Source organism: Lissotriton vulgaris, chromosome 10 (genome assembly GCF_964263255.1).
Source record: "Lissotriton vulgaris chromosome 10, aLisVul1.2, whole genome shotgun sequence".
Lineage (NCBI taxonomy): Eukaryota > Metazoa > Chordata > Amphibia > Caudata > Salamandridae > Lissotriton > Lissotriton vulgaris.
In genome coordinates, this window is record NC_141698.1 from 239,694,975 (window position 1) to 239,704,713 (window position 9,739).

Here is a 9,739-nt window from a genome sequence, read left to right on the forward strand (position 1 = left end):
ACTGACTGAACTCCCCATGCACAGGGCTCCATTCTACAGGCAATCACCTTGCAATGCTCCTCAGCATGTGGAAGTTCAGAGCCTGGAGAGCTCCCATGCATTGCCAACTTATGAAGCTCTGATTGGGCTCCAGTTCAGAACAGCTGGACAGAGATGCAAGCCTCTGAACATTGTCTCCATTTAGCACCCCGCAGATTCTCGAAGTGACTAAGACGGGCCCGCGGATCCAGGTATGGTTCCCCCTGCTTTGCTGTGTTTAAAGAACTGCCACGGACCAGATCAGAGATCTGGTAAGGCCCTGGTGAGGGCACCTAGGGTCTTTCCTCTGGAGTGTCATGTTTTAAAGTGCCTTGGATGGGCTTATGCAGCCCAGAGAAGGTTACCCTTCTTTGCCAGCTTAAGAAGGTCTCACCAGGTCCCAAGTCAGAGCTAAGGCTGGCTCGGGATGAGGCCATCCAGAACGTGTGGACCATGCAACAGCCCACCGTGTCTCAGAATGCCCGTGGTAGGCTTCTGCAGACCCAGCTCCCTTGCTTTGCCTGGCTCAGAAGCTGTGATCAGATCCCAGGTCTGAGCTCCTCATTGCATAGTGAGCGGGAGAAGGTCCAACAGGCCTGGGAAGGGCTCTCTTGCTTCAGCAAATGTGGTCCCTCATACCCTTCAGAGCTCCTTTGCTTTGCCAGCTTATGAAACGTTGACCAGGCAAAGTTCAGAGCACCGGCTGGCCTGGCGGTTCGAGCCTCTGACCTTAGGCTGCTATTTCGCAAAGTGCTGGAGACTGGCTTCTGCAGTCCTAAGGGGGATCCCCTACTTCACTCAGGTTAATCAAATTACAATAGGGGGTTTTATAGAGTTTAGGACTAGCAGGGGAGGGATCAATTAACACTATGTACATCAAAGATACTCCGTTGACCATAAATCCATAATAATAAGGCGAGTAGGTACAAAAACAGGATTAACACGGAGCAATAAAAGAATAACTGAGACGCCTGCGCTAGTGATTACAAAACAAGATTAACGACATTTCAATCTACGACCCAACGTAGGCGCAAGCCCTCAAAACCTACCTACTTATAGAATCAGGATAGTAAAAGAAGCACGGTCACCAGATACTAGAATATAGACAAAATCGGGATAATTCCCCAACATTATTAAAGAAACTGAAAAAGAAAGTACAAAAGAGAAACCATAAAAACGAAAGCTAAAACCAAAACAATAGACCCATCCCCCCACCCTGCACCCCTGCATATGGCTATCGCCTAACCCCAACTAGCAGTGTGCCTGTCGCCCCAACTAACTAAGTACTAAATATAGAAAAAGTGGAGGAGGAGAGTTTCATACAGGCTCCCAGTCTCCTTTCCCCCCGCCAGAAACGAACAACCCCTGTAGTAACCAAAAAGCAATCAGGAGTTATAGACAGAACAAAACAGGGGAGACGTTAAACACCGCCCAACCTCCCGCGAGCATTATGGTAGCGGATCCCGTGTCCTCTAAAGCCCCGAAATCAGACCCAGGCAAACAATCTCATCCTTGGCTCTTCCGATCTTTCATGCGAACTCTATCTGCTAACACCATCGCAATCCCAGGAGAATCGAAGTTCGAAGGGAGTTCAAGAAAGTGCAGTCTGGGACAAGTCAAAAACATTGAGTCTTTGTAGACCTCAGCCACACATAGGATCTCCCTCACCGACATTAAGTCCGGTTGTTGTTTCCTCCATGGATATAAGAAAACCGCCAGGGAGGAAAAAGACGCTGTTGCCTTCCAATAGTCATTAATAGAAGTCCCCAGGAGTGAAGAACCAAACAGATCTATCTCAGTCGGTAGCGATGGTGGTTGCTGCAATCCTATCGAAGAACCAAGTCGCAGTTACCCCTTTGCACACTGACCAAGGGCATCAATACTTCTTCCTGCACGGGGCCCTCATCTTCCGTAACTATGTGCATCGTGGGAAACTGAGTTTGTTGTAGATCTTGCGATGGATCAGAGCCCGGACTCGGTCACCCAGTTTCGATCTTACCCGCGATCATTTTGTGGACAATGGCTTCCAGATGTAAATGAAGTGCCCCGATGGCGGCCAGTACAGTCTTCAATGACGGCTCACAATTCGTCCGAACCATCTCCGCTCCTTCGATTTCCAACATGGGCGTGTTCCCCGGGGAGCTGGGCCTCTCCGGTAAATAGGCAAGAGCGGGGCGGATGGCAACGGAGGGTGCATTATCAATCAGACGGCCTCGGTCTGTATCCTGCTACCGCGAGCGAGGCCCCAACCCAGTAGACCCCGGGGGGAGGGCAAACCGGGTCGCCGGGACGGGGACTCCCCCCCCCCACAGCCACAGACAAATCTTGCCACCGCTCCTTTAGTATCAATCAGACCAAATGACCGCCATCAGAATCGGGCCAGGATAACCTCCACTGCAAGAGACCGGACCCTGTCTGAGTCCCACGGCCGATGTTGTTCAACTGCAACCCGGCTGGGCCAGTACTCGAGGCCCCGGCTCACAAGCTGGGTTAGGCCGAAATCCAAAACACGACACAACTCCATCAATCAGGGCGATAAAATTATCGGGATTGCGCCATCAGACTCAGCAACGGTTCATCTACATGGAAGTCGGGCGTACCATCAGGATATATGACAGGATCATCTGGCTGAAGATGGAGGTCGGCGGAGCCGGGAGCCTAAGAGGCCATCTTGGTTGCTGGCGTAGCTCCTCCCCCGATAGTTACTTATTAAGACACACTGGAGTCAGACAGTTTGTACTTCACAAAAACCCTTTTCAGGCTTTTGAAACTGTTGCACATCACATTCTCAAACTATAGTGACAACTCTTAGATGGGCACAAAGATTCTTGATCCCTGGGGTTAAAAGCCCAGAGTGGTACCTGGGTCAGTCCTGGGGAAAGCTTCACTGCTTTTCTAGGAAGGTCAGAGCTCTGGCTGACCTGACATGTGGGCCCTCGGCACCTGGGTTCCTCACTCCACCCCACTGTATCTTAGAGTGCCCAGGGCGGCCTTCCACAGGCCGGGGGTGGAATTCCTGCTTTACCAAGATAAGAATCTCTGACCGTTCCCCAGGTCAGAACTCCAGCTGGCTCGGAGTTGCAAGTCGTCAGCCCTGGGTTCCATTCTATATCTTGCCATGTAACAAAGTGCCTGGGATGGGGTTCCAAAGGCCCAGGAAGGGCTCCCCTACTTCACCAGCTTAAGATGTTCTGAAAATGTCCCAGGTGCTCTGTGTTCATGTCTAAGAGTGCACAGAATGGGCTCCTGTAAGCCCTGGGATGGTTCCTCTGACTTGCTGGGTTAAGAAGCTGTGACCTAGTGTCAGAGCACCAGCTCACCATATCTCAGAGTCCCCAGGACAATCTTCCACAGGCTTGCAAGAGGTAGAAGCTCTGCCTAGCCCTAGGTCTGAGCTCTGGCTGGCCTGGTGGAGCAAGCCCTTGGCTCTGGGCTTCATTCTTCAGCCTGCTGTGCCACAAACTGTCTGTGATGGGGTTCCACAGGGCAGGGGCAGGGCTCTGTTGTGTCATATGCTTTAGAAACTGTCATCAGGCCCCAGGTCGGAGCTCCAACATGCCCTGGGTGAGGCCTTTCAGGGCCCAAGGTCCATGTGTCATGCTACTATGTCTCAGAGTGGCCTGGAAGGGCTTCCACAGACTATGGAGAGCTAAAGTAATTCACTCTGTTAAGAAGTTCTCACCAGGCATGGAGTCAGAGCTTCTTCGGGCCCCAAGTTAGGGAACCCAGTGCTGGCTTCTGCTGATTTAAGAAGGGCTCTCCTGCTTCTCCGGGTTAAGTAACTCTGACTGGGGGCTGGGTCAGATCTCTGGCTAGCTTTGGGCAAAGGGCCCTGGCACCCAGGTTATATGAGCCCTGCCTCCTTGCCGCAGGGTGCCCAGGACAGGATTCCGCAGGCCCAGGAAAGGCTCTCTTACTTCGCCAGATTAAAAGCCCTGACCGAGCCCCTAATTAGAGCTCTGGTGGACCCTGAAACAGTCCCCCAGTAAAATGGTTCGATGCAACAGGCCACCGATTATCAGAGTGGCCAGAACTGGATTTCACAGCCTGTGCTGGGCTCACTGTTTTACCTTGGTGAAAAGCTCTGAGGAGCTCTTGGGTGGGGTCAACCCTTCCTGGCTGGACCTCAGGTTAGGCCGAGTCCTGGCCTGCGGAATCTCTCTGAATGCCTCTCACATAAGCAGAAAAGCTTTCAAGAAGCCATGATGAGATCAGATAGCCATTCTGTTCTGGGCCCGGCCATCTGATGGTACGCACAGTAAGAGTGAATTGATGCAGTCAGAAGACTTTGCTGGCTCAGACTTCAAGTCCAGGTAGGGCTCCAGGAAGGCAGATAAATTCACTTGATTGCCCCTCTCTGTCACTGGGTGTGAAAAGATTACATGAGTGGCCTGTGGACTTTGTCTGCATTCGTGGCACAAGGGTTTTGTTGACATTTTGTCCATCTGGCTGCTCTCTTCAGAAGTGCAATATTTCTGGAAGCATTATGAAAGCAACCAGATGGCCAGTCGCTGCTCTCTGTAGAGTGAAAAACTCTGCCAGGGCCCCGGGTCAGAGCTCCAGTGGACATTAGGGACCAAGGGCCATGTGCCTGCGTGCATTGTCACAGAGTGCCTAGGATGGGATTCTGCAGGCCCAGGGAAGGGTGTCCTTGCTTTAGTGATTGGTGTCTCATGGCAGGCCAGCCTACAGATAGAAAAGGAAGGGTTTCTGAAGATAAACATCCAAGCCAGTGCAGCCTGCTTGGTGAAGCTCGAACTCCTGATAAGGGCTCATTTGATGCTTGAGGCTCAGCCAGGGCCCCACAAGGTGGATACATGTATTTGAACGTCCTGCATCCGTCACCCTGTGTAGACATTAAAAGGAAGGCCAGTGGCCTTTCCCCAGATAAGAAGGGACCAGATGCTCAGGACCTGTTGGTCATCCATGTGTTCTCTGTGGGCACTGTCATGGCCCTGGCCAACAAGTCCCTGTCCATCCTCCACCCCTGTTGAGGAGCTTGGCCTGGAGGAGGCTTTTATGACGAGCAAGCATGGATCTGAAAAAGCCTCCTCTACAGTCCCAACTAACCTCTAGCTCTCTAGTGTGTCACCCCTGGCCCACACCCCCAGAAGCCCATCTTTGCTTCTGGCTTCCCTTCCCCCCATAGTCCTGTCTAACTGGCCTTCGTTGCACTGGGTCACCATTGGCTACCTTCCCTCTACTGTCTTGTGTTTCCTCTGGTGCAATTCCCTCTATAAACCCTTCTCATCTCTGGCCCACCACCAACTCTGTCTTATTTTACTTCTGGTCACCACCGTCCATTGTTCCAACTGTCATTTGGAATCCCACCAACTGTTGCCCTGACTCATCTCTACCCCACCACTCACACTCTAAGCCATCTCCCCTCTTAACTTCTCCCCCATCTTCCCAAATCACCTCTTTCACCCTTGCCTTGCTGTCCAATCTCATGCATAGCCCTATTGTGCCCTCCACCCCTTAATGCCTGAGCTTCAGCTCCACTTGAAGCCTCTTTTAAACTCTGAACCCTCCATCCACTGCTGGTGCAGCTCTGGATCTTGCGCTCACTGCCCCATGTCTCCTTAGGCATTGATCCACCCAGGGCCCCGACTTACCTCTGGCCCCATGCCACTTTTGTCCAGTCTAACTTCTGGTCCCTTCATCCCTTGTCACCTTTAGCCCACCTCCCACCTCCCCCTTGCACCACTCCTATATTAGCAATGTCTCACCTCTATCCGTCTCTCTTCACTGGGCTCTATAGCTTCTGATCCCTCTCCTTCCGCTGCTCTCTCACCTCTAGACACTTCCCACTTCTGTTTTGTCACCTGTGTCCCCATCTCCTCACCTCTGGAACCCCTCCAGTTGTGTCACATTTCGCACCTTACCCTGAAAGTCCCATATGACCTCTGAACCCCTATTGTGCTGTGTTTTCTCTGGCTTTTTTTGACCTAGTATTTTACACCCACATCCAGGCCCCCTCTCACCATTGCCCTGTCTCACCTCTGGAATGCGGCTGGCTTAAGTCATCAAAGACTGCCTTGTCCTCTGCTGCCCATCTCCCTTCTTTCCAGCTTCTCCCACTATCCCATCTCACCTATGTCCCCTCCCTTACCGTCCCCTATCATCTCTGGTCCCTCCTGCCTGTCTTACTTTTGTTGCCCTCCCCATAGCCTTTTGTTTCGCCGTGCCAGCACACCCAGGTTTGAGTCTCCTTTCGCACTCTGGCCCTAGAAACCCTTACTAACCTCTAGCCCATCTCCTACCACCTGCCCTGCCTCACCAGTTGCCCCCCGTTGTCCCTTGTCGCCTTTGGTCCCTCTTGACCCACGGTCCTTGATCATTATTGATCCTGGTTTAGCGACTGCTCTGTCTCAACTCTAGGCCTCCTCAGCCCTGCAGTGCCTTCAATCCTTTCTCCACCCCTTTTTACTGTTATACATCACTCTGTACCACTCACCCCTGCTACACCGTCTCATCTATGCGGTCTTCCCACGGCCCCACCTGTGATATCTCAGAACCATGAAAGAGACACCAGACTGAGAAGGTATGTAGATCTCACTATATTAGATATTCAGTATACCGCGCTCCACGCGCATTTCATACTCACTTCTTATTGTACTACCCCCTTCCATCTCTCACCCCTTTGTCTTCCCTCCCTTGCCTTACCCTCAGTCCCTCTTGACCCCTGAGTGTTTTCTGTCACTGATTGTGGTGTCCTCAGGTCAGCTGGAGCACTGACAACCAATGCCACTGTCCATTACACCTCCCCTCTCACTGGAATATGAGATTTCCGCATTTTAGTGGATCTAAATTCTACAATCAGTCTTGTGGGCTTTTTCAGGGCCCTCCCCAATAGTCTGGTGGATTTGTGTTGTCCTCTGGGATGGGATGGGTGTTATTGTTGTCTTCTGCGTCCTCGAATTTGAATTTAGACATGGTTTGAGAGATAATTTCCTGATTTGTTTTAAAGTGAGAGATGTTTCTGGTCATATTTTGGCCCATCTTCATTACCATTGAGCCCTTCAGGGTCATGATTTGCATTGATTCTGGTTTAAACATCCAGTCACCACACAAGGTGCAGCAGTGTCATAACAGGTTTTTGAAGAATTCCTCAAGGGTCAATAAAAGGGCGTTCGACATTACTAGGAGGGCAATGAACGAAGCATACTATGGAAAATGTGCTACGCTGAGTCAGGCCCATTCACAGAAAGTTTATGAGCTAAGCCACTTCAAGAGGAAAATTTTAGCCTGCCAGACATGTGAACAAGCTGCTAGGAAGAGGATAAATGCCGTGAAATGCCAGACTACGGGAATTACGAGTAGGGAACCAGAGAAAGTCGAAAAAATAATGTCGGAGCATTATAGACAGATATATGCACAAGCACAGACGATTATTTTGCTTTCCCTGGACAGATTCTTGACAGACTGTAATATTGCAACATTAACTGCAGATCAGAGGGCAGACTCCAAAGAGGAGTTGCTACAGGTTTTAAAGAATCTTATGAATGGTAAAGCTTGTGGCCCGGATGGCTTTCCCGGGAATTTTTGTTTACTTTTTTCAGATGCTCTGACTGAATATTTCTTATCAGTCGCCAATGTAATGTTACAAGGGGGCGTTGTACCACCTTCTTTATTTTAACGGGTATGTTGTAAGTTTCTTGATGAAAGGTAAGGATGCTGAGGATCCGAACTCCTATCATCCTATTGCATTACTAAATACAGATTGTAAGATCATTGCTAAACGGCTTGCAAAGAGATTTAACTCAATAGCTTCTGGATTGATCCATATAGACTAGAAAGGTTTTATAGCAAGCCGGCAGCTGGGGACAAATTTGCATTATCTGGCTGAAGCTCTGGACTATTTCGCAGTTAATGATATACAAGCTTTGGTGTTTCTGCAGGATGCAGAAAAAGCTTTTGACCTTGTGGTCTGGGAAACATTATTTATTATTCTGACCAGATTTGGTATTCCGCCTGGATCACGTGGTTCATATACAAAATGTACTGTAAAGCTGAAGCTGGTATTATCATCAACTCAGTGGAAGTGAGACAAATAATGGTGCCGCGTGGCACAAGGCAGGGGGTGCCTGTTATCTCCTATTTTGTTTTCCTTCTTTATTGAGCCATTATCCAGAGTGATTCAAGGAAACATGAGTATCCATCCTCCCCTTCCTCAGATGGATAAGATTAATCTATACGCCAATGATATATTATGCAAATTTAGATAGTGGGAGGGAAACCCAAGAATTTTTTTTGAACTTTTTGCTCAGCATGAAAAGTTGAGAGGGTATAAAATTAACAAGAAACAGACAGAAATAATATTGTGTGGCTGCGGCTCCAGGGTTTTACACCCAGACTTGGTCCCATGTATTAATTTACATCCAAAGCGTTACTTAGGCATAAGGTTCTCTTCCAAGATTGCGGATTTATATGCCCTTAATTTCGCTCCGCTTCTTTTAAAGGTTCGGGATCAATTTTCCAGATGGAATTCTCTTCTGCTTTCCCCTTATTAAAATGTCAGTTCTTCCAATCTGTTTTGGGCCATTCCGTGTGTTTTGTCCAAGGGAGGACGGAAGGTTGGCACAAACACCCAGCATATTTGTAAGGAAATGCCTCTTTTTACATGATCACCCCCACAGTTTTGAGCTGATGCGCTGGTTTTTAAACTCTGAGGCTTGCTAACCAGACCTCAGTGACAGGGTTTGAACCTCTTACAAAGTGTATGTTGCATTGGCTACCCCCCAGTGGCATAAGCTGACTTACTTATCAGTCTATATTATATGGTACCAAGGGTACCCAGGCATGTAGGAGGAGCCTCAGGGAGAGCAGACCTGTGAGACCAGAGCACCGCGCCAGTCCCAAGTCTATTGTCGTAATTTACTGGCGACTGGGATCTGTGAGTGGGCCGAATCTGGTCTGGTTACTCCACTGACGAGCAGGGCTGCTTTGTACAGCTCAGGCGCCCACAGGAGCGACGGGGGCAAGCACTGCTCCGGGAAGCCGGTGGAGGTCGAGCGCCCTCAAGATGGTACTTCAAAAGTGATCAATGGCCTTGGAGCTTGCAGCAAGGCCAGGACCTGCGAGGAGGCTGAGGCCGAGCACAGAGGGGCCGTGGGGAAGTGGAGAGGTCGGCAGGACGGACACTGTGACCTCCGCATAGCTGTCACACCCTGGACAGTAAGGGGTAAAGGGAACGGATAGAGGCCCGAACTCGGAGATCGGAGGGTGGTGAACTAATCCAGCCTCCAGTCTGATCATTACATCACATAACTTTATTCGGTATAAAAAAAAATACCATGAAAGTACAGATGAAATACAGTTCAACAGTCTAAAATTCTCCATAATACACGTTCAGTACATCAAAGATTGGGTGCCCCTCCCTTCAGCCCATTCCTTGGTAGGTCCATAAACAAGGGGTGACTTCCCAGTCAGCCTATAATCTCCCGATTTCCCCTTGTAGCTCTAAGCCTGGCCTCTAGCCTTAAAAAATTTACACTACAAAACAGAGGCAAAGCGTCTGAGAACAATTTTAAAAATAGCAAGGCCACTCTTGCGTGTTGAAATCTAGCTTTCTTTAGAATTCTCTTTAAAAAAAGGCTCCTTGGCTTTGAATAAAAGGGACATAGTAAAACAAAGTTAAGGGTAGCCTGTGGAGACCATTGGTCGCAGCCACATGGTCCCTTCATCTCTGTGGACAGTGTATATCCTGCCGAGTCAGCTA